The sequence below is a fragment of the Carlito syrichta genome, unplaced genomic scaffold (assembly GCF_000164805.1).
Source record: "Carlito syrichta isolate Samal-C Ts95f unplaced genomic scaffold, Tarsius_syrichta-2.0.1 Scaffold308872, whole genome shotgun sequence".
NCBI lineage: Eukaryota > Metazoa > Chordata > Mammalia > Primates > Tarsiidae > Carlito > Carlito syrichta.
In genome coordinates, this window is record NW_007252968.1 from 441299 (window position 1) to 466924 (window position 25626).

Sequence of the window (25626 nt, forward strand, 5' to 3'; positions counted from 1 at the left end):
TTGAGCAAAGCACCTAGTGATATCACTGCTCTGAGTCTCAGTTTCCTCATCTGTACAATGGGAGGATGATGTCTCCTTGCAAGGCTGTCATGGAATGCAGACACTGCCCGTCCAGTCCTCAGTGCAGGGGCCAGAGAGGGGGTGAGTGACCCTCCTCCCCTTTGCTCCTGGGTTTTCATGTAAGAATTAGAGTTTATGCTCGTTGCAGCGTGAGTGTCTTTTTCCTTTTCTTCTTGGATGGCAACACTTTCAGTGGTCAAGTTTATTTTATCAGAAGAAGAGTTCATCTAACGGGCTCAAACAGTTCATCAGAACATTTCCAAAGGGACAAAGAGGCAATAAGTGTCTCTCCGAAGAGAGCTCTGCTTTGTCTTTATTCTTCACCTGGTTGATAACAGCATCAACCATGTTTCAGACATTTGTGGTGTCCTGGGGGCAGCAGTTTTACCCCTGTTCCTTCATTTAAACTCATTGCACAGCGCTGTGAGAGAGGCGTCATCCTCAGTTAGAAGTGAGGCAATGGTGGTTTGGAAGGTGAAGGGAAACTGCTCAAGGTTGTGGGCAGCTGAGACTCAAATTTGGATCTGTCTGCACTGAAACCCGCAGTTTTTTTGCTCCTTAAATTCCCAGAAACCTCCAGGCAAATCACTATTGAGGAACTGGTCCTGACTGAGAGTCAGGGTGTTTTCCTGGGGGGTGGAGGGGGGTGGTGGTGCTGGGGCTGCCCCCAGCTGGACTTGCTGCGGGACTGCAGAGGGTATGAAGGAGTCCACGTCAGAACCCCATGGGCTGCTGGACAGAGCCTATGCAGGTGAATGGCTGGGGACAGTCACTGTGTCTCTTCGTCCAACATCATCGGCAGAGCTGGGGAGATGTGCAGGTCCTGGAACTGGTGGAAGTCCCTGAGGCAAGAGGCCCAAGGTATCTCAAGGCCATACTCCCTGGGGGCCACCAAGAGGCACCTTTAGGTCTCTGACTTCCCTGGGCACAGAGTAAAGGATGCCAGTGCTCACGGCGGGACTACCTGGTTGTGCGGAACTGACTGTGTCCTTTCCACTTCAGAAATTCCCCACTCCTCATGTGTCCAGGGTGAAGGCACCCCCCTCCTCACAGCATCAAGACCATTAGAATTGACCTGGATTCCCTCTTCTGCCTCGTCTTCCTCTACACACACACACACTCCAGCTAGATCCATCGGCTGCATGTGGCCCTCTTAAACACTCCAACATCTTGCCAGTCCCCTGCTTCCTCACATGCATCCTCTCTCCAGAGAGCCCTCCTTCCCCATCCCCCCGACTCAGCTCCTGAGTCCTCTGACTCTCCGAGCTCAGAGTCTCACTCTGCACCCCTCCAGTATTGTGAGTTTACCCCACCAAGACACCCTACATTGGGTGGGGTTTGTTCAAGGACCAGGCCTGTGGGCCCAAAGCAGGCGTTGGACACACACTTGCTGAGAGCTTGAGGTGGTGGCTCAGTCATGCTGTCCTTCCCCATTAGTGAGGGGCTGGGACCTGACACATACAGGTATCCAACTTGGCCTCTGCTCCCAGAACCCAGCCTGGGCCTGGCACAGGAAGGGTGCTCAATGAGGGGTTGTTGAATGAATCAATACAAGTGTGTAAAGCCACCCGTTATAGACCAGGTTGAGCCAGTAATGGCCCTGTCAGCACCACTGAATATCCCTTCGGACATGTTCTGTGTTTTCCCTAGCTTAGATTGGCCTCCTCCTGCCCTACCCCCAGCCAATTCCATCAGGTTCTGCTGGGGGAGGCTGACTGCCACTGGATTGGAAGAGGCAGGCCCTGGGCAGGGAGATGAAGCCCATCAGGCTTGGGACAAGGTCACACTCAGAGAAAGGGCTTGCTGAATCCACAGGTGGGTGCCTGTGTGTGCAGGATGCCCAGTCTTGGAGAGAGAGGAGATGGTTTAGAATGAGCAGTAATTACTGAAACATCAGACTTCTGGAAGCAAGAGGAAACTCCAGGACCATAGATGCAGACCCAAGGCTCAGGGTTCAGTCCCCATGAAGGGCAGCAGGGATGGCATTGGAGCCCTGCCGAGGGACCTGGGCTCTCCCCCAGCTGCTCTGGGTGCTCCCTGGGACATGGGCAAGTCTCTGCTCCTGTCAACTCCATGGGGGTCAGACCCACTTCCTTACCTCTTGGTGATCCTGCAGTGTAAGAGTCAGCCTGGAGACCTGGGCTTTGTTGTCCTTACCTGAGTCCGTGGAGACTCCCTTCACACACAGCCACACCTGCCCATGTCCACACTGCCAGATCACAGATACCACAGGTGGTGATAGCAAGCAGGAGATAGTGGGCACAGGTGGACACTGAGGGAGTCGAGGGAGCCAGGGCCAGCCTGGAGGAGTGACAGGAGGCAGGGTATATGACATGTGACATGAGAATGTGTGGTGAGGGGCATCTGTTCACCAAGCCATGTTTGTTCTGAAGGGACTTGGGGCAGCTCCCCAAACATGCCCTTACCCAGCTCATGGCCCACACTTACTGAGCACCTGCTACATGCTGGCCCTGCGTGGTGCTGAGACGCACTGTGGAACGAGACTCGGTCTGGGGGAGACACACGCCAAGAGAAGATACCCTGCTTCCCCCTGATGAAGGTTGTTTCCTCAATATGGGGGTGCAGGGTGGACAGTGAGGAGCTCTGCCAGAACAGCCTTCCCCCAGGGAGGCTGGGAGTTAGGGACTTCATCTTCCTGTCACAGGGAAGGGGATCGAGACAGATGTGTGAACGACATGTTTAATGTCATGTGGCAGTGGATGGGGCCTGTGACCCAGGACTTCTGAGACCTGGGGCCCTAGTCCCATGCCTTCTCACTGGACCCCATGCCCTCAGGGGTCACAGGACTATCAACTTCAATCCCACCTCTCCCTCCCAAGCTACACAGCAAAACTTCCCCCGCCAGTGTTAACTACCCCTCCTGGAGGTTAATTGGTAAAGAGACCATGGAAATTGTTATTTTAATAGCAATTATTAAAATCATGCCGGGGGCTTGCTGGATAATGGGTAATTATCTGCAACAGAGCAACAATACAGCCAATCTGTTTAGCTCTTTCCAGCGAACCCCGAGCAAGTCCTGGGGAGCAGCCAGCTTCTGCTGATATTCATTTAATAATAATCTAATTGACGTCAAATGGAAGTCACTTTAAAAACCTTCCCCTAGAAAGATGTGGCCTGTTTGCCAAGACCTCTGCTCCAGGGTGTCCCAGTGAAGTCCCGTGGAGTTTGGCAACGTCATTCCCCATACCCCCTCACCCCTCGCATTTGGCTGGACTCCCTCCACCATTCATATGTTTGTTTAGTCACTCATTCATTAGTTAATCCTTGTGTTTTTACTTCCATTCACTCATTCATTTATTCACTTCTTCCATCAGTGTTAAGATCCATTTAAAACTTATTTCTTGCACTCGTTCATATGTAGTTTGCACTTTCCTTCATTATTCATTTGTTCTCTTGTGTCTTCCTCCATCTGCTTGCATTATGTTCATACATTTTTTTCTCAGATTTTCATATGTGTATTCAACCACTCATTGACTTCTTTTTATTCATTCACTCATTCCTTCTTTAGTCAGCTCATTCATTCACTCACTTATGAATGTACTCTCTCATGCATGACTTCATTCATTAACTGTCGTTTTGCCCATACATGGATTTGCTTATTTCATTCATCAAACTTATATTGTTAGCTCATAAACTATGTCTGTTGGGTTTCTGGTCTGATATGATCCAGCCTTGTTCATCGCCCCCCTCCCCCCGGCATGTTTTTGGCGTCTCAGAAAATGCTGGGCCATTTTCTTCAGCAAATTCTTTGTTAAAGTGTGACAGGAGACACCGAAGTCCCAGGTGTGAGTCACAGGGAAAGTTCCTCCAGTCTTGGAGACTGGGAGTGCAAGTGAGAGGCAAGTTGGAGTGATGAGGGGATGACTTCATTTTTTGGACACACTGTGTCCCCAAGAGGAAGTGTGGCCATGAGGACAGGCAGAGGTTGATGGAAACAGGCTTGGAGTAGGAGCAGAAGACCCAGGTGGGCCTCACCTATGCAGACTTCCTTGGGGGTCACAGCAAGTTACCCCCCTCTTCCTAGGATTCCCATCTATGGCTGCGCCTTTCCACACTGCCTAGGTCTAAGCAAGAACCAATGAGGTCTGGGGGAAAGTGGTTTGATCACCTTGACTCCCCTCAGCCAATGGTTCCCTGATGCATTTTGTTTGAGGTTGGTTTTGGGCCAGTTCCAGCCAAGGGGACCTTCACTGCCTCACTGAGCTGCTTCAGCTCCAGTGAGCTCCCACTGTGTGGAGACATGGAGCTTGGGACGCTGGGCTTGGGCTGAAAGGGCCAATGTGGGTGGGTCTGGAAGAGACAAGTGCAAAGTTAACCCTGAGGTGGTGCATGCGTTTCCTCCCCAGCATGTGGGCCAGGCCCACCTTCTAAGGGTGGGTCTGCCCCTCTCTGGGGCCCCTGTTCCAGGGGCTGGAGGACATTGGGTGGCAATTCTCCTGGCAGCAAATGCCAGATGACATCCCTGAAAACCTTGTCTCCCTGCGAGTCCCAGACGAGACCTAGAGGGAAGGAGAGGTGTCTTCTCATGGTCTCAGGCCCAAGTCACCTTCTCCTATAAAGCTCTTCCAATTACAAGGTTGAGAATCTATTTTCCCGTTTGGTCCTAACTAGCAACAAAGCAGAGCCTCTGTGATTGGCCCCAGAGAGCGATGCCAACTCTCCTGCAAGCCCTCGCAGAAGCCGCTCCCAGCTTCAGCCTTGGGGCCACCTCAGAAAGGAGTAGGGCAGCTTCAGGCCCCTCCGGGGCTTCTGTCTTGAGAATTCAAGATTGGGCAGCCAGAGTAGGGACAGCACCTGCGTTTGGGAGTCACAGCATTGCTCTGGCAGGTGATCCTCGAGTTGTGTGAGCTTGAGCAGGTCCTGCCACCTCCCTGAGTCTCAGCTGCCACATCTACACAATAGGGATCATTATCCCATCCCCTGGGACTGTGGGAAGGATGGAGACTCTGGAGGTGAAGGCGTCTGACCAACTCTGCCCTCATCCATCCAGGACGTGTCACGGTTTCTTCCCGAGGGTAGCATTTTCCCCCACTTTGGTTCTCTGAATTGAAGTCCCAAGATCAATAAGGTTGTCCTTGCTGTCTCCTCTCTACTCCTTCCTCATGTATCATCCTTCATCCTTAACTCATTTATAATTTCAGAAGTTGGGAGGAAATGATCTTAGAGACCAAGTGGTCAGTCCAACTCCCTTATTTTACACACTGGGGCACTGAGGGCCAGAGAGGACGAGCATCGTGTTTGAGGTCACCCTGCGGGGCAGGGTCCTGATGCCACCTTCTAACCCAAAGTTTGAGCCTTAGCCTGGCTCCATTTTCTAGCTCTGCTGGACTCTACGGCCCCACACCCTACTCTCTTGGGTCCCCTCTGATCCCACTCTGGCATTCTCTCCAGATAGTCTCATCCAAGACACAGCCCACTGATGGCTGCCTTTGAATGGTTACATTGCTCTGGGGCTGTTTCTGCTTCTTTTGTTTTCTAAGTTGAGGTCTCACTGTGTTGCCCAGGCTAGAGTACAGTGGCAGCCTTGACCTCCTGGGCTCAGGCGATTCTCCACCTCAGCATCCTAAGTTGCTGGGACTACGGGTGAGCCATCATGCCCGGATGCATTTTTTACTTTTTTGTAGAGATGAGGCCTTGGTATGCTGCCCAGGCTGGTATCGAACTCCTGGGCTCAAGCGATCCTGCCTCAGTCTCCCAAGGTGCTGGAATTACAGGTGTAAACCACTGCGTCTGGCCTGTTTTTATACCTGTTTTTTTTTGAGTTGGAGTCTCACTCTGTCGCCCAGACTGGAGTGCAGTGGCCGCTCCCGACCACTGCAGCCTCGACCTGCTGGGCTCCGGTAATCCTTCCGCCTCACCCTTCCAAGTAGCTGGAACTATAGGTATACTACCACGTCCAGCTAATTTTTTGATTTATTGTAGAGATGAGGTCTTGCCAGGTTGCCCAGGTGGGTCTCGAACCCGCGGGCTCAGGCAATCCACTCACCTCAGCCTCCCAAAGCGTGGGATTACAGGCTGAGCCACTGAGCCCGGCTATTTTATATCTTTTTAAACTACACACACACACACACACACACACACACACACACACACACTGCCCCACCTGCCTCAACCAGCCAGATTTTCTGATCTAAACTGGCGGTCAGCCAGATTTTCTGATCTAAACTGGCGGTCAGTTTCACTCCAGAAGAAATATGTGATCTCTTTCCCATGTGGGCATAGTATGCCATTGATGTAATAACCCCAGCTAAAATCCCAGTGAGAGAATATATTTCAGGAGGACAGAGTTTAATATGGGAAAATTCAAGTCACCACCACACACATCTATTTTACCTCTCAAACTTTTTCTTAAACAGAGGAAGAGCAAATCACTTTTAAAGGTTACCCTACCCTTAAAATAATCTGAATGCACATCTCTCCAGTGCATGTCAAATGTGTGAAATGTCAGTGCTTTATCACTTATGTAATCTGGTCCTCTCGTCTTTCTCCACTGCTCCGAAGACCTTGGCAAGCAACTTACCCCCTCACTGTGACTTCTGCAATTTCTCTTTGTAGTCTAAGGATTTGTCTTTTTTTTAATCCCCTCTGAAAGATGGCGTGGTTACTAGACCACAGAGAGATGCAGCCAGGGAGCTAGGAGATTCTGATTCAGGATTCCAGAACCTTCCACACATGGATCATCACAGCCGCCATCTCTTGAGGGCCTACTGTGTGCTAGCCACTGTGTTGGGTGCCTTTAAAATTCATCACTTCTGACTCCCTCCAGCTCCCACCCTGATTGGCTCTACCACCACCCACTGCCTGGATGATGGCAGGAGCCCCAGCTGTCTCCCCGGTTCTACTCTTGCCCCTGTGGCCTCATCTCCACTGAGTCACAGGAGGGAGCCTTGAAAAATGCCCATGCAGCCACTTCCTCTGCTCACACCCTCCATGGCTCCCATCTTCCCCAGATTAACTCCTGAGTCCTTCACTGGCCTCCAGACCCCATGACCTTGCATCCCCAGACCCCCTTTCTCTGTCCCAGCCACATGGACCTCCTGCTGACACCCACCTCTGGGCCTCTCCCCTTACAGGAGAGAGGATGCCCCTAGACATCCTCCCAGCTCACAGCCAAGTAAGTCCTTCTCATGAGGCCTTTCCTGACCACCATGCTGAATGGCACCCAGACTCCTGGCACTTCACCCCTCCTCTCTGCCTGCCATGTCTCCTCCTCACTCCCCACTCTCCAGCATATTCTGTAGGTTTGAGGTACTTCTCCTGCTTATCACCTGCCTCTCCAGCACCATGTAGACTCTGTGGAGGAGGGGGGTTGCATTGTTTCATTCACTAGTGGACTCTCAGCTCTTAGAACATTGCCTAACACATATATATTTATTGTATGTGTGAATGAAAGAGTCTCACTTGGCGTGTGTTTGGTCAGGGGCATTAAGACAACAAATAAATAATGAATAAAAATACCCCAGGACTGTGTGGAAGAGTGATCAGTGACTACTCCAGGCAAGGGGCCTAGGAAAGCCCCTGCTAGGAAGTGGCGTCTGAGCTGAGACCCAGATTTTACAGACCAGGCCACAGGCCAGAGAGTAGATGGCTTGCCTCAGCCTGGCGGGTGATGAGTTGCAGGATGAGTCTTCAGGTCACAGAGCAGGTGTGCCTAGACTTCTGGAGAGGTCTTGAGAGTTCTCAAAGTGGACAGATTCCTGGGTCCTGTAGTGCCCTATGCTGACCTGGCCCTGTCCTTTGGCCTACCATGTGCGGACATGATTCCATGGGATTCCCTTTCTCATGGGGTCCAGAGCTACTTCTGGACCAAATGGGCCTTGTGTATCTTTGTATCCCATGGCTAGTCACAGGGCCTGGCACACAGTAGATTCTCTGCAGGTGGCTTTTAAATAAATCTCATGTGAGTCAGGTGAGGGTGTGTCTCAGTCTGTGACAGTCCTGGGACACAGAGTTCATTTTATCTAAGCAGAGGGACTGAGACCCTCACAGGGTAGAGTGTGGGCGTGCTCAAGGTCACCCTTAGTGGATGAAAGGGTTCAGACTTGAACTTTGGTCTCCTGCTCTTGGCCCTTCCCATATGCTGCCCTGGGAGGGCAAGCCTCAGAAACTGTGGCCTCAGTAACAGGAATCCAGGTGACTCAGAGAGCAGGGCTTCTGCTTCTCCTAGGAGCACATTCTGGAGAAATCAACCACTGAAAATTAAATATAAATGAGGTTCTGCAGGTAGAGTCTCCAAAGTCCTACAAATGAGAAAGACCTATACCTTGGAGTCAGTGCTACCCAGAGTCTTCTGGAAGCAAGAAGAGCCTCAGAGAGACTCGAATCCAGAGATGGGAACCAAAGGCCAGAAAGGTGAGTGGTTGGCCAGAGGCTACATGGATAGCCGGGCAGAGCTAGGGTGCAGATCAGGCTTGCGGTCCCCATCTCGTTTGTTGGGGTGTGAGCTGAGCCTCCTCTCACTGTCCTCCTGAGCTTCCGACACTGTCCTCTCCCATCGCCTTGCTGATGCTCTCAAAGCTGCTTGCTCTCTTTGGAGATTTTTTTTCCCCAGAAAAGATTCTTGACAGGACACAGTAGAAGTGGAGCAGAGAGTGCGTGAGTCCTGACTCAGCATGGGGTACTGGCCCTCTCTGTGACAGGTCCAGAGGCTGCTAAGGACAAGAGTTGAGGAGAGGGCTGGGGAAGGGCTAGGGTAGTTAAGCATAAAGCGAGGATTAGCTTACTATCAAAAGTTAAGCATTATCCAGAACTCTTTATTACAGATGAGTTTAATTTTCTTTCTCGTATTTTTCCATGGTCCTGATATTCTCTACAATGAATGTGCTACTTTTTCTTTTTTGTAGAGATGAGGTCTCGCTATGTTGCCCAGGCTGGGCTCAAGCCTCTGACCTCAAGCAATTCTCCTGCCTCGGCCTCCCAAAGTGCTAGAATTACGGGTGTGAGCCACTGTGCCTGGCCAGGAATTCTTTTGATGCAATTCCACTTGTCTATTTTTACTTTTGTTGCCTATGTTTTGGGGTCATACCCCCAAATTGCTGCCCAGACCAATGTGTAGAGTTTTGCACCATGCTTTCTCTTAGTAGTTTTATAGTTTTAGGACTTACAGTTAAATTGTTAATCCATTTTAAGTTGATTTTTGTATATGGTGTGACATATGGATCAAATTTCATTCTTCTGCATGTGGATATCCAGTTTTTCTATCACCATTTGTTGGAGACAGTCTTTTCTACATTAGTGTTCTTGGTACTTTTGTTGGAACGCAATTGAATGCAAATGTGTAGGTTTATTTCTGGGTTCTCTGTTCTGCTCCATTGGTTGATGTGTCTTTTTTTTTTTAGCCAGTACCATGCTGCTTTGATTACTATACCTTTGTAGTATATTTGAAATCAGCTTTGTTCTTTTCGAAGCATCTCCACAGTGAAGGAAATAATAAATCGAGTGAAGAGACAGCCTATGGATTGGGAAAAATATTTACGAACAAAATACCTGATAAGGAGTATATTCAAATATCCAAAATATATAAGGAACTCAAGCAACTTGACAACTTGCTTGAGACTGAATTTCAAGACCAGTGGTGGCAACATAACGAGACCTCATCTCTACCAAAAAAAAAAAAAAGAAAAATTAAAAATACATGGAATCAACCTAAGTGTTCATCAGTGGATGAATAGATAAAGAAAATATGATATACATATACAACGGAATTCTACTCAGTCTTAAAAAAAGAAGGAAATCTTTTCATGCCTGCAATTCTAGCACTATGGAGGGCTGAGGCAGGAAGATTGCTTGAGGCCAGGAACTTGACAACAGCCTGGGCAACATGGTGAGACCCTGTCTCTAAGTAAATAAATAAATAAATAAATAAACAACTAAGTAAATAAATGACTGGGTATGGTGGTGTGTGCCTATAATCCTAGTTACTTGAGAGGCTGAAGTGACAGGGTCTTGAGTCCAGGAGTTTGAAGTTCCAGGGAGCCATGATCATGCCACTGTACTCTAGCCTGGGTGACAAAGTAAGGGACACTGTCTTGAAAAAAAAAAGAAGAAAAAGGCAAAGAAAAAGAAAAAAGGAAGGAAATCCTGTCATTTGCAACATTATGCTACAGAAGGACAAATACTGCATGATTTCACTGGTCACATGCAATCTAAGAAAGCAGAACTCATAGAAGCAGAGTAGAATGGTTGTTATAGAGGCCAGGAGTGGGGTGGAGACCACGAAGATGTGAGTCAAAGGTGTGACATTTCAGCCAGACAGGAGGAATGCATTTTTGAGATCTATTGCGCAGCATGGTGACTCTAGTTAATAATAATGTCCTACTGATTCAAATAATATCCTATAGATTTAAAAATTGCTAAGAGGGTCAATTTTTTATGTTTATACCAGGTGATGGATATATTAATTGGCTTGATTTAATCATTCCATAATGTATATATATCAAACCATAACGTTGTGCCCCCTAAATATATGTAATCGTTACTTGTCAATTACAAATACAATTAAAAACTGTTAAAATGACAAAAAGGAAAAAAAGCTGACTTTGTCCCACACGCCAAGTCCTGTTCTGAACACTCTGTGTGTATGTTTCCTCACAATTTAACTTATTTCAGTAAAGTAGGTCATTATCCACATTTGAAAGGAGAACAAGTGGAGACTTAGTGAGGTGACAACACTAGTTGGCAGCAAAGTTGGTCCTCAAATCCAAATATGCTTAAGGCCAAAGTCTGTTTCTTAGGCTCAGAAGTCCAGGATGACTTTTTTGAGTGAGATGAGGATCAACTCAAGGGTAAAGGCGAGGTCAGCCTCCCAGGCGGGGATGGGCTAAGCTTAGGTTCATTCTTCTATACCAGGGTTAGTTAAGGACAGAGACAAAGGCTGAGTTGATGATACAGCCAAGCTTAAGGTTAGGTTCAAATTTACCTGTTGGGAGAGGACACTTTTAAGGGCAGAGTGAATGGTCCTCTCAGGGTCCTAGGGGGCAGAGACAGAAATGATTATCCCCACAAATAAGATGTTCTAAAGACTGATGACTTATCTAAAAAAGCCAGGAGAATCTTGCATGTCTACTCACAAAATATTTGTATTTACTTTAGTAAAAGTATTGCTCACCAAATCTTTGCATCATCTTCATATCCTGGGGAGATGTCCCATGCCTGGTGCTCCACCAACTGGAAAAGTAGGAATGTGTGGGCGAGGGAAGGTCAGGGTGCAGTGACCAGCCCTCTTGGTTTACTTGGAACGCTGGACCTGCAGTGCTAACACTGGACAGTCTTGGGCAAAGCAGGTTGAGCTAGTGATTGTAGGTAGAGCAAGAATGGAACTTGAGTTAGCAAAACAGATCCCTCAAGAGTAGGTAGAATGCAGTTGTTCAGAACACGCGCTTTGCTGTTAAGACACACCCAGATTTTTTTTTGTTCATCTTTCCAACCAATTATCCACAAATTTCTTTGAACTTTAGGTTCCTCATCTTTAAAATGAAACTAGCCATGGTGCTTCCTTTATAGGATTATTGTGAGGACTCTCCTGGCAAATGATCAGTAAAGGCAGCATTGTTGCTATTTGCATTCTTCTTCCCAGGAGCTGATTTTCAGGGTTCTCAGCTCAGGGGCATGACCGAATGCTTTGGGTCAATTCCTCCATCTCCTACAGAGCAAGATAGGTGTGCCTACTGGCTGGAGGTCAAGAGTCAATCCTGATTCTGGTTCCAACTCTGTCACTAATTCATTTACTCCTCTCGGGCTTCTGTTTCCTGTCTGCAAAATGAAGAGGTTGGATGGAACAGTCGCCAAAGCCCTTCTAGCTGGAATATTCTCTGAATCTGGGAGCTGCTTTCTTGACTTGGAGGTCTTTTCAGTGTTTCATGACGCTCCTTATGAGGAAGCTTTTCAGGAAATCTCTAGCTTGGCATCTATGAACACAGCCACATTGCTGCTGTGTAGAAGAGAAGGGAAAATGCTTAGAAGGCAAGTCATCAGTAGATCCCCAAGGTGACTGGGGGCAATCTTCCCCAAACATGCACAGAGTTAGAGCTGTGAGCTATTATCTGCCGCTTGTGCCGCAAAGTAGGCATCCTCGAATTACCTGGGGGTGCTGTGGTTCATAGAAAGGAAGTATTTTTCCAGGTTCACAAAGCAGACTCAAGACTGGGCTTTCTAGTTCAGTAATTTTTTTTATCAAACCAAGTGACTACTCCGTTCAAGTCTCCCAGGGCCTGCTCATTTGCAAAATGGGGAGAAATACTGTTGCACCGAGATGGTCTCCGGGATGACTTTTGGCCATGATAGTGTACTATAGCGTAAGTCATCAGAATCAGGGCCCAGGAGTTGAGTCAGAACCAAGGGCTTCAGGACCACTGTTCAATGTGCCCAATTAGACAAAGGGTCAGGCCCAGTTATAAGGCACGAAAGGCCAAGAGGAGCAGGAGGCACTTCCTTCACTCTAAAATCATCCCCTTTCCTTGCTTACTCTATCAGACCACTATATTCCTCCTTCCTATGGTTGTAAGGATGCCAAATGGCAGGCACATTCGCTGATGCTGGTGCCCCCAAGTGGCGAATGGAGGGGCGTCATGGATTATGTTTTTCTGACTGAGGTCCTGAAGCTGTGTCTGTCTCAGATTGGGGGTTGTCCAGCATCAGAGACGTCAAAGTCAAGCTCTCCCCATCTGTCTCAGCATTGTCATGTGAACTCTGGTTGGGGAGGGGAAGTTGGTCTCCAAAGCGGGTGGAGGCAACTGGATGTGACATTCATTCAGCCAATGCTGGTTAAATTAGAAAGCAGTAACATCCGGGAATCACAGTGAAGTTATAGTCCAAGATCCTAGGTGGGCTATCAAGACCACAGTGGCCAGATTGGAAGAGGGGGGATCTAGGTCAAGAAGGACAGCTGAACCCAGGGGATCAGGCCCACAGTTTAAAATGAGACCAAGTCAGAGAACAGATCGGCAGAGGGAAGCTAATGCTAAAGTGGCTGGAAAGTAAAATACCAGATGTGCTTGAGGGTATCCACTCCTTGTAATTCCAGCCTACATAATCACTTACTGCATTAGCCAGTTTTTACGTGTGGTTTCATTTAATCATTTCAGCAACCCAAGAAAGGAAATAGTATCACCATTTTAAATTCAGGGTATAGGCCGGGCTCGGTGGCTCAGCCTGTAATCCCGCGCCTTTGGGAGGCTGAGGTGAGTGAATTGCCTGAGCCCGCGGGTTCGAGACCCGCCTGGGCAGGTTGGCGAGACCTCATCTCTACAATAAAATCAAAATGAGCCGGGTGTGGTAGCGTGCGCCTGTAGTTCCAGCTACTTGGAAGGCTGAGGCGGAAGGATGGCCGGAGCCCAGCAGGTCGAGGCTGTCGTGGCCAGGAGCAGCCACTGTACTCCAGTCTGGGTGACAGAGTGAGAGTCCGACTCAAAAAATAAGTAAATAAATAAATAAACAAATTCAGGGTATAGAGCCTCAAAGGCAAAGGGACTTGTCCAAAGCCTCTCAGTTGGCAAGTCGCAGACTTGAGATAGGAAACCAACTGTCTCTGCCTATGATACCCACACTCATTAGCCACACTCCTCCCCCACCTATGAATACTATACAAATAGGGCTGGCCTTGCCACCAAAGTGAGTTTGCGTGTTGAGCAAGCAGGTTGGGAAGGCAGACACTGAGTAGATATGGACCAGCAGCCTGTTCCTGGGAGGAAGGTGGTACATGCTGGCTGATGTCTCACGGCTGGCAGGGGCTCACAGAGGCTTCAGGGAGAGAGATGTGAGTGTAATCACTGGTTGAGTCGTAAAAGAAAACTGGCCTTTAGGTCATCCTTGGCCCTTGCGCCAGAAGTCACTGAAGACTGGCTCACCCACCAGAGGTGTCTGTTGAGATCATGTGATCCTTGAGTAACAGTTAAGAGTCGCCTTTGCTATCTATTTCACTCATTTCAACACATATCCTCGGAGCGCCCACTTGGAACTGGGCACTGGTGCTACAATGGTGAACCCCGCAAAACTGGCAAGGGCAGGGACAGGCAGCTGGACTCCTGCCCTGTCCATTGCACTGCTGTCGCTGTCATCATGCCGGACCTTCCATTCCATGCTCGCTCTTTCCTGCTTCCCAATTTCAGGCATGGTTTCTCCTCCATCATACGCTGGTATTCTTCTTCTTTTTTTTGAGTTGGAGTTTCACTCCGTCGCCCAGACTGGAGTGCAGTGGCCGTCCTGGCCACTGCAGCCTCAACCCGCTGGGCTCCGGTGATCCTTCCGCTTCAGCCTTCCGAGTAGCCGGAATTACAGGCGCGCGCTACCACACCCGGCTAATTTTTTGATTTATTGTAGAGATGAGGTCTCACCAAGTTGCCCAGGCGGGTCTCGAACCAGCAGGCTCAGGCAATCCACTCACCTCAGCCTCCCAAGGCGTGGGATTACAGGCTGAGCCACCGAGCCCGGCTTCTTTTTTTTTTTTTTTTTTTTTTAAGGGAAGAAGCAGATGAATGGAGAAAAAAACCACAAAGCCAAGTAGGGAAGTTCTTCGTATTTATTCCCATAAGAAATAACCAGGTTAACTCAAATTAATTCAAGGCCAGCCATAACTGAAGAATAAAAATGAGCCAGTTAACTTCATTTTCTTAGTCTAGGATTAATCTATTCATCAGCTGAGCTCATCAGGAGGAAATATGCTTCTTCAATAGTTTTCAAACTGAAAATAAATGCCTCATTAGGTGAAACTTATTAGCCTGAGAACAGCATTGATGTCGAAGACTAATGAGCATCATTTTGGGGAACGCGCCCGCCGCAGTCCTCAGAGGCCCCGCCCACTCTCATGAGCGCTCTGCAAACCTGAGTGTTGGGGCATCTGAAGCAGGGGGCGAGAGGGAGACAGCAGGGAGGGAGAGGAGGGGGAGGGGCATCAGCTAGCCACGGCTACATCACAAGCTACCTCAAGACTTAGTGGCTTCAAATAACAAGTGTTCTGGAGACTTGGTCCTCCCGGAGAATGAATTCCCCCAGTGAAGCCAGGCGATTCTGGTCACTTGAAAAAGGACATACGGGTAAGGGAGGGGGCTGGTGTGACCCCTTCACTGTGGCCATGCAGAGGAGAGGAGCTGGTTCGAGCTTCTAAACAGGAGGGAGAGCAGAAGGGGGCGGGGTGGGGAAGTCTAGCCCCAGGCGCTGCCCCCACAGCAGCAGTTCTGCCCCCCCCGCAGTCTCCCCACCACAGCAGATCCCCTTAGCCGCAACCCCCCCACAGTAGCTTCCCCCACAGCAATCTCACCGACAGCAGCATTTCCCTCACAGGAGTAGCTCCCCCCACCGCAGCAGCTCCCCCCAGCAGTCACCCTTACAGTAGCTCCCCCTCACAGCTCCCCCCTGGTAGTCTCTCCAACAGCAGCAGCTCCCCCACAACAGCACCACCCACCCCCACAGCATCTTGCCCCCAAATCAGTTCCCCACAACAGCAGGTCCCCCTACAGCAGCTCCCTCTACAGCTGCTCCCCCTAGAGAGCTCTCCCCATACAGTAGTTCCCCCCACAGGGTCTCCCTCACAGCAGCACCCCCTAAACTGTAGCTTCTCCCACAGCAGGTCCCCTCAGCAGCCTTCATGTTAAGCAATGTGCTTTGACACATGCCATCTCATGGAGGCCTTGTGGAAAGCAAGGTAGGGATTTTTGCCCAGTATGGAATACAACTGAGTCTCAGAGACAGAAAACAAAGTGCCCAAGGTCACCTCCATAAGAGGAACAACTGAGATTTGAATCTCACTCAGTCTGGTTCTGGGTAGAGAGACCCTCTCATGGCCCACAGGAACCCCTCTCCTGGGGGACTGGCAGCACACCCCTCCCAACTCTCATACTCTGAGTTTCTGTAGAGCCTCAGTTACAGCTGGGTGGTGAGGAGTTTCCCTAGGACCATGAGGTAGGAAACAACGCCTTGAAATCCTGAGTACATAGTTTCCTGCTTAGCCTGAGTGTAGATCCTGCTTGGTACTTGCCAGCTGGGAGCCCTTGGCCAAGGTACTCTCCAAGTCTCAGTTTCCTTATCAAAAGAACAGGAATGGCCAATCCCCACCCCACAAGCTTGTGGTAAGGATCACATGAGCTAGTGCAGAAACATCCCTGACACACGGTGGCTGCTCCCAAGCACCGGCCCCTCCTGCTCTGTGCTGGACTCTTGGTGTATCCAGTCGGAGTGTGGTCCTCCATGAAGTGACCTTCCATCTGGTGGGTGACAGAGTTGCCCCTCCTGACATCCAGCCCCAAACCCATAGTCCACATACATCGCAGGGGACCGGCTGTGATGCAGGTGCCATGGGGAACATGAAGACGGGCACGACATGGTCCAATTCTGGGGTGTTCCTTGCGAGTGAGGAGAAGAACACAGGCACCAAAGAGACTCCAGACCAAGGGTGGACAGGGAAGGGTCTGATACGGAGGAGGACCCCCCAGAAGTGGCACAGGAGAGAAGTGGGGAGGTGCCTTCTTCACGTGCACTGGGTGAGTGAACCTTCACGGAGTACAGAGAACACACTCTGTAAAGGGCTGAATAGCTAGAGGCCAGTTCCAAGTTGAGATGTGAGAAAAAACAGACATTTGGTTTTACAATTGCCAACATCCAGCTTCTCTTGGTGTCTACTTGCTGTGTTTTAGTCCGTTTTCTGTTGCTTGTAACAGAATACCTGAAACTGGGTTCTTTGTAGAGAAAATGAATTTATTTCTTACAGTTCTGGAGGCTGAGAAGTCCAAGGCCAAGGGGCTGCATATGGTGGGCCTTCTTGCTGGTGAAGACACTGCAGAGCCGTGGGGTGGCACAGGTAGCCATGGTGAGAGGCCGAGGTGCTAGCCCAGGTCTCTTCCTCTTTTTATGAAGCCACCAGTACTGCTCATGTGGTAACCCATTAACCCAGTAACTCACAAATCCATGGATGGATGAATCTATTCAAGAGGGCAGAACCCTCCTGACCCATTAAAGGCTCCACCCCTCAAGACTGCCACGTTGGGGATTAAGTTCAACATGTCTTTCAGAGGGGACCAGCATTCCAACCACAGCACACTGTCTCCCACGAAACTATTCCTGATGGAGCTGATTCGTTAAGAATGATTCAAGACCTGTGCACCCTTTACGTTTGTGATCTCATTTGATCCTCATACCAGAAAAGAAACAATCACACACAAAACCCCCAAGAACTGGTGATTATTATCTCCATGTGTCCAGTGAGGAAGGAGGTCACGGTTGCTGAGTATCACACCACTTAACAAACAAGCGGCGGTTTCCCTGCTCCTCCTGGTGCCTCTCACACTAGCAGGGCCTGCTGGATAGTTTGTTTTCCTTGTGGACCTCTGGCTGCTGACCTCTCTTCTGCCTGGATTAGCTCCACGTCAGGATATGTCCTGTGGGGAGATATGAGGACTCCCTCAACTCCTCCCTATCTTGTGGGCAGAGACCTCAGTGTCAGTACAGTCCTGAGAACCTGTTAAGGCCAGTGGACTCCTTGAGGTTTAGAGTTGGCATTCCCACCTTGAGACGTGAGCTCAGCTGTTCACTGATGGGTGTGAGAGTCCTTCCCTGGGAATAGCCACTCTTTTTTTCTCAATTAATTTTTGTAGAGACAGGGTCTTGCTCTGTTGCCTAGGCTGGTCTCGAACTCCTGGGCTCAAGAAATTCTCCCTTCTCAGTCTCCCAAAGTTATAGGGTTACAGGCATGAGCCACCATGCCTGGCCATATCCACTATTGTGTAAGTGGGCTCTATGCATTGAGGTTGAAAATTAATTTCAGACTGGGGTACTTCATGTAAACTTGAAGTGAGATGTTGTTCATTTCCAGTGTTACTATTTCTGCAGTTATTTGTTCAGTGCTGATACCCCATGTGTATTCTATGATGCCAGTGACCATGTACTTAGCACATGAACCAAACACACAATAAATATTTGTAGAATAGAATGACTGAATGAACATAGGTTCTAGCAACTGAGTGTCTTTGTGTGGTCTCTTTAGACTTGAAAGAATTTACTCTGTTTTTTTTGTTGCTGTTTGTTTTTTGAGAAAAGATAGTGGTAAAGGGAGAATTTGGAAGAGGCAAGGCAGCGTTGAAAAGTGACTGAGTCCAACCGTTTTGGAATCCGAGGGGTGTGGAGTATCAGTTAGCCACTCCAGCATCACAAGCTGTCTCAAGACTTAGTGACTTTAAATAACAAGTGTTTATTCAACTCAGGAGTCTGCAGTCTGCTGGGTGGTTCTGCCACCCAGGGCTGGGCTGGGCTGACCTTGGCTGGGATTGTTAGCACCTCAGGACAGTCAGAGTGTTGGCTGGAGGCTTGCTGGTTTAGAACAGCCTCGGTCAGGATAGCTTTTCTCTGTTCCATGTGTTCTTCTATCCTCCAGTGACTGGCCCAGCCTTGTTCTCATGGTGAATAAGCTGAGGTGCCAGGCTTCTTGAGGCTTCGGCTAAGAAACGGTACAATGTCACCTCTGCAGCATGGTATGGGGCAAAGTCCAGATTAAGGAATAGGAAACTAGATCTCACCTCTAGGTGGGAAGAGTTGCAAAGGGTAAGGACACAGCAGGGAGTGGAGAACTGTGGCCAATTTTGCAATCCATCTGCCATGAATGGTTTCAAGTCTCATCGTTCAGACCTCAGGCTTCATGGGGGGAGATTTCTAACAAGAATCAGAGGATCCAGGTGGGGAGATCAAAGAGAGTTCACCCAGGTGCCTATGACCAACCATGTGTCTGGGCAAACATCTCTCACTTAGTGAGGGCCAGCAGGGAGGGGCTAAGTTTGTAGAACCCGGGACAGAAAATCTCTGCAGGAAGAGAGGGTTGTCTCTGACCACAGAAAGGGATTCCATGTGAAAGAGGAAGCAAATGCCCTCTGTGTGGCCCAAAGGAAGAACTTCTGACAGTCAAAGCTGTCCAGAGACAAAATGGGCTACCTTGAGAGGTGGTGAGCTCCCCATCCGTGGAGGTGTGCAAACAGGAATTTGAGGGAGGCACAGCCGTGAGATGAAGTGCTTCAGCTTTGGCATCAGACAGACCTGGTTTGATTTGTAACTTGGTGTTTCAGGGCGATTGACTTTAACTCTATAAAATGAGAGTAATAATATCTTTTACCGCACTGCGTTATTATAGGGTTTTAATGAGATGACACAAGCAAGGCACTCACTAGGGCTGGGCACCATTAAGTGTCCAGTAGCTGAGAGCTGGGGCAATACCATCACCCACGCTGTCTTGTTCTATTAAGGGGATTCTGGCATCAGGCCCTTGCTCACTTTCTGCGTTCGGAGTCTGGAAATAATAGTGCAATAGAACGAGGATGCTATCCCTCCCCTTGCTGCCTCCACAACCCCACCCTCAGTCAGCCTCTGGAAACAGCCTCTGCTCATTCTGAATCCCGGCTGGAAGGTGACGTTTCTGGTTTCCTTGCACCCCACTGGCCCTGAGCATGTGAGAATTCCCGATGCTCAAATCCCAAAATGAATTACAGTTTATCGAGTGGAGAAAATAATTAAGACTTGTAAGCCCTTGTTGTAAGTGTTGCTCCAGGGCTCCCGGTAGAGTGGCCCAGTCAGTGGGGGGCTGTAAGAGCCACAGGCTGCTCCCCCACATATCCATGAGGCGTGAGGAGCAGAGATCCCTTCCTGGTGGCGGTGACCTGGAAGGGGCTTCTCAGTCCACCGCATGAGACTGATCTGCTATCCGATGAGACTCCTTTGATCATCCTCTCTGGTCTCAGAAATGAAGCTTAACTTCAGTTGGAGAAAAAATAATTAAGACTTGTAAACCCCTGTTGTAAATGTCGCCCCAGGGCTCCGGCAGAGTGCCTGGCAGTTTGATCATTTCTCGGTCTTAGTCAAGCCCCTCTGTGAGTGATTGGCCATTTAGCACTTGTTAATGGCTCTCTAACTTGCACAGACTCCAAGTGTTTTCTTGAAATTGATCTTTCCGTGGAAAGTGTGCTTTAGAGACGTGAAATAACCATCCGAGCCTTAAATGAATTACACTTTATCAAGCGGAAAAAAACAATGCGCTTGAAACTCGGCTACAAGGAAGATGGAGGCTGCGGAGCTTCCCTGTGGACGGGAGGGCGAGGGAGGAGGCCCGAGCTCATTTCCTTCTTCAGTGTTTGGGCTCACCAGGGGGACTTATGCCCTGGGTCACTTTCTCTGCTGTGTGATGGGCACTTCCTGCCCAAACTCTGCTCCTCTCTGGAGAGGGGGCTCTGAGTCACTCTCCTACCCCTGAAGGGTGGAGAGGTAGGGGGAGTGATGGCTTTGTCTGGAGAAGGAAGTGGGGAGGTGCTCACATTCTCCTTAAAAACCCTCCTTCTCTGCCTCCTCCCTCCTGGGCCTTACCTGCTGAGTAATGAGCTCCAGAGACACTGGGCAAAAGGGATGCAGGGACTCCGCTTTCTCCCAAAATATGGCTGGGTAGAGAGAGATATCTCACCAGAGATGAGAGAACTGAGATGAGGTCCTGTCCACCTGTTCCCCACAGGAGGGTCCCTAGGAGGGAGTGCAATTCATCTAGACAGTCAACAGACATTTATGAGAGCCAGCCTGTGCCTGGCTCTGGGCTGGCGCTGGGGATTCTGGAAGGACAAGCCCTCACACCATGCACGGCAAGGCCACATCAGCCACCAATGCTCATCACCTTTGTGACCTCACCCTGCTGGGGTTCCCCCAGTGAGTGTTGTCGCCTGGCTCTAGATGTAGTCGTGTCTGTTAATATCCATCTCCCCCATGAACACCTGCGCTGTGAGGATGGGTTGTTTCTGTCTGTTCAGAACTGAAACCGCTCTTGGCGGGTACAGGCACTCTGTTTTGTGAGTGTATGTCATTGGATGTGCTGTAACAGAAGGAGCAGGAGGCTCAGAGTTGCAGGTGTCTTTTTTTTCTGATTTGGAGTCTCACTCTGTCACCCAGGCTGGAGTGCAGTGGCACGCTCAACTTCGCCAGTTGAGCCTCAATTTGCTGGTCTCAGGTGATCCTTCCATCTCAGTCTTCCAAGTGGCTGGAACTACAGGCATGTGCCACCACACCCAGCTTATTTTTTGATTTATTGTAGGGATGAGGTCTCGCCAAGGTATCCACTGGTCTCGAGCCCGTGGTCTCAGCCAATCCTCTCATCTCGGCCTCCCAAAGTGCTGGGATTATAGGCATGAACCACTGTGTCTGGCCTGTCACAGGTGTCTTTAGCACCCTCCTTGGCATGTGAGGTTAAGTGTCCAGGGACATGGGTGGGGCACCCACAGGTGTCTGCTACCATCTTTCAGAGCTCTCAGGTCTTAGAACCAGCAAACTCAACCTTCCCATGGACAACACAATGCAGCCCCATGAGAGACAAACATGACCTCACGATGCCACCAGGTCATGTGGGTCTGGCATGGCCATGGCCAGCCTGGCCCACCTTTGCAGTGGAGAGTGGGCCTGGCAAGTCTCCTGTGCTATGTCTGTCCTTGACTTTCTGCTTTCTGCTCAGGGTGAGCCTCAGCTTTCTGGGCCCGGCCACCCTATTGGTGGAGTTGAGCATTTTGTGTCCTTCTCAAGGTTGCCCATGTGGAGGCTTGGCGTGGGGATCTCCATTCTCTGGGGAGGCTGCTCCTTTCTGAAATCTGGTGTGTGTTTAATGGGAGGACTGCCCTCCTCATAGGAGAGCTCTGATGAGCTGCTGTGACCCTCATGGCAGACAAGGGCTATAGCAGGAGAGACACCTGCTGACAGGACTTGACAAGTGATCCTGCAGGCATCCAGGGGAGCAAAGGCGTGTCACATGCCTTGGTTGAGGGGCAGCCACAGTCTTGGTGGGTTTGCATGGACAGAGGAAGAGGATTTGTGCAGTCCCAAGGTCCCCAATGGGGGAGCTCAAGGCCATGGGCGCCTATAGGAAGTCACTTCCATGTCTAGGGTCAACAAAGTGTGGGAGAACAGACTGGATACTGCTAGGGTGAGGGTGGACAGGATCTTTCCAGGTCCAAGACAGCAGGGTCAAGGGTCAGCCATTTGGGCTCAGGCTCTTGGGTCACAGAGACTGGGGTTCAAATCCCTGCCCTGCCACCTTGGGGAAATTCCTACTGAGCCTCAGTTTCTTCATCTGTAAAATAGGGATAATCGATCGTTTACAGTGAGTTAATAATAAAAAGCAATGACTGTGGAGATTAATTCCCTGTGTTCAAATCCTAGTTCTGCCACTTCCTAACTATGTAATCTTGAACTCATTTATATAATTTCTCTGAGCCTGCGCTTCTCACATGTTGTATGTGGTGATAATAGTACCTGTCTCTCTGGGTTGTTGTGAAGATGCAATGAATATATACCTAACAAACTCGGGAGAGGAGCCTCACTGCAGTAAACACATATAGGTGTTTGCTATTATTATTGCTGTTTGTAACTAGTCATGTCCACCCACTGCTCAGCGCCCATCTTGCTTAATGTAAAACCCAAAGTCCTCACATGGCCCTGGATGATCTCTCACTGGCTACCTGCTATGAGCTCACCTCTCATCTCTACCCTCCTTTCTGGCTGTACACGCCTGCCTCAGGGCCTTTGCACTCACTCTTCCATCTGCCTGGCATGTTTCTGCTGAGACTCATTCTCTTGCTTCCTTCAGGTCTCTATCAAAAGTTACGTGATGACAACCCTGGGCCTCCCCTATCACCCTCCATCTTGTCTGTTCTGGCTGCTTAGATACCTTAGATGGGTAATTTATAAACTACAGAAGTTTATTGCTCACAGTTCTAGAAGCTGCATTCCAAGCTCAAGGTACTGACAAATTCAGTGTCTGGCGATGACCCCTTCCTCCTAGATGACATGGTGGAATGGGCAAACAGGCTTCCTTAAGCCTCCTTTATCAGGATACTGATTTCATCCACAAGGGCTCACCCTCATGACCCAGTCACCTCTCAGAGGCTCCACCCCTTAATAGCAATGTATTGAAGGTTAGATTTTAACACATAAATTTTGGAGGAACACAAACATTCCACCCACGGCACCCTCTATCCCCTAGCCTGCTTCATTTTTCTTCACAGCACTAATCTGAAATTACTTTTATTTGTTAATCTATTGGTTGTCTGTCTCTTTCATCAGAACATGAGCTCCTTTGGGCCCGGGAATGCAGAGCCTTAATTGGCCAGGCCTGGGCCACCCAGTGTGTCCCTGGAGACAAGCAGAGGGCCATCCCAGATGCATGAAAGGAGAATGGAGAGGGAGGAGTACACCCCAATCCAAATCGAGGGCCCATAAATGGCAGAGGTGAATGGATGGGTGGTGAGGAGATGGAAACCACAGGTGCCCATGACAGTGGGGAAGACCAAGACCAAGGGCTAGCAGGTAGTTGAGGGCAGTTAACTTCTTTCCTGTGAAGCCTGGAGTGGGCTCTGGGGCAGGGTAGCCTCCCAGCTCTGTGGAAACCTCCCTGAGCCTCAGTTCTGCATCAGTATGGTGGGCGTGACAGTTCCTGGTGTGCATCCCACTGGATGGGGGTTGCTGGAGGATGGGGTGCAGAGGACACTGCAGTGGGAGTCAGGAGGCCATGTCTGGAGCCCCCATTCCATGTCTGTGGTGTGGCACTGGGCCTGAGGCACGACATCCCTCCCCGTTCTGTTCTCGAGGGCCCTGGAAGGGAAATGGCCAGGTGAGGAAGTGAGGAGAACCGTGGCACCTACAGCTGGGGGAGACTTTGGGGTGACCCAGGCCCACCCTGACTTCACAGGAAAGGAGTCAACTACCCTTCCTTTCTCAGGTTGTCCCAGCCCTGGGGTAACAGGAGCTGAGCAGGACAGCCTGGCCTGGCTTCCCGGCCATCCAGACCTTCAGCTCTGTGTACCCACTGTGACCTGCAGAGGCAGCTGGCACCCTATGAGGAAGACACTATCTAGCATCAGAACACAATTGTGGAAAAAAAGCAAGAATCCTCTGGAGATGCTCCCCACAGTTCATCGCACACAAACTGGCACATTTCCAGGCTTGCTGGGTGCACCTGTCTTCCTTTCCAGACTGGGTCACCTGGATCAGCCTGGCTAGAGTGGAGGTGGAAGGGACCCTGCCAGGCTCCTCTGGGTTGGTCCTGGGACAGAGTGTGAGTGGGTGGGGGAGGAGTCAGAGGGCAGTGGAAGCAGATTAGACAGGGCTTCCCGGACAGAGTTGGGAGGAGGGGGGTATCCTAGTGACAGGGGAGGCCCTGGAGGCTTCAGCAGAAGGTTGAGGTCTGATTTACACTTTAGGGGCAAGAGAAGAAGGAGAGGCTCGGGGAGGCAACCTGGCAAATGAGTGTGGAGGACAAAGGGCTGGGGAGGGGAGGCTGGAGATTAGAGACTTGTGAGTATATGTGACTGCTGGTCCCTCTTTTTTGCCCCAAGGTCAGAACCCCTACTTTGTAGAACAGTTGTCCAAACTTGCTACTAGAGGCTCAGTTGACTATCTCAGCCCACCCTGTCACTGTGCCCTCCCAAATCTAGTGCCTTGAGCTATTCTGGGCTTTGGACCAATCAGATAAATGACAGCACCCTCCTAAAGACTGAGAGGGGACAGTGGGAGTAATAGTTGTATATTGGGGTCACTCCATTTTCTAGGAAATAGAGGAATAGACCTTTTGGGCCATGTTTTGTCTCTTAGTTTCCTGAATTTTCTGTTTTGTGATAAATGATCAGATTTTATCTGATCCTGAGAGGGTAAGATATTTCTTATCTGAGCAGTTTCTAAATAAAACCCCAAATATAAGGCTGGGTACAGTGACTGATGCCTATAATTCCAGCACTTTAGAAGGCAAAGTGGGAGGATTGCGTGAGCCTAGTAGTTCAAGACCAGCCTAGGCAACATAGCAAGACCTCATCTCTACAAAAAACCAGAAAATTAGCTGGGCGTGGTAGTGTATGCCTGTAGTTCCAGCTACTCAGGAGGCTGAGTTCAAAGCTGAGGCTGGGAGGTCAAAGCTATGGTGAGCTGTGAACATGTTACTGCATTCCAATCTGGGTGACAGAGTGAGAGTATGACTCAAAATAAATATATAAATAAATCAAACCCCAAATATGTAAAATAAGTTGTCCTGCTGGGGAGGAGAATGGAGAGATAATTGGGAGACTTCATATGCCACTGTTTTCTTTAATATTTAACTAGTTAATATTAATAATTATACATTAATATTATATATTCAACATTAATATATACGCACATACCCATATACGCACGTACAAAATCACAGTGTCACAAGTGAAGGTGACTGGACAAAGGAATTCCATGCTTATGCACATTACAAAAGGATTTGCAAAGGCTTCCTTGAAGTGCTGTGCTCTCCAGGGATCAACTGAAAAGGATTTTCTTTTTCAAACATTTTCTTTTCAGTCTCTGAGGCAACCTTAAAAGCATGTTTAATTTCTCTTTCAAGTTCTGCTTCATTCACCCAGCACTTTTCTGAGTTCCTACTAAGTGCTGGGCACCACACATTGTGGGGGAGCAGAGATGAATAAGATCTATGTTCAAAGGGAAACTGACACTGTCAATGCTCTTCTGGAGGTGGGTCTTGGAGAAGAATGTACCTGGGTTGCTGTCAGGGCTACTCTGCAACACTCTCAGCAC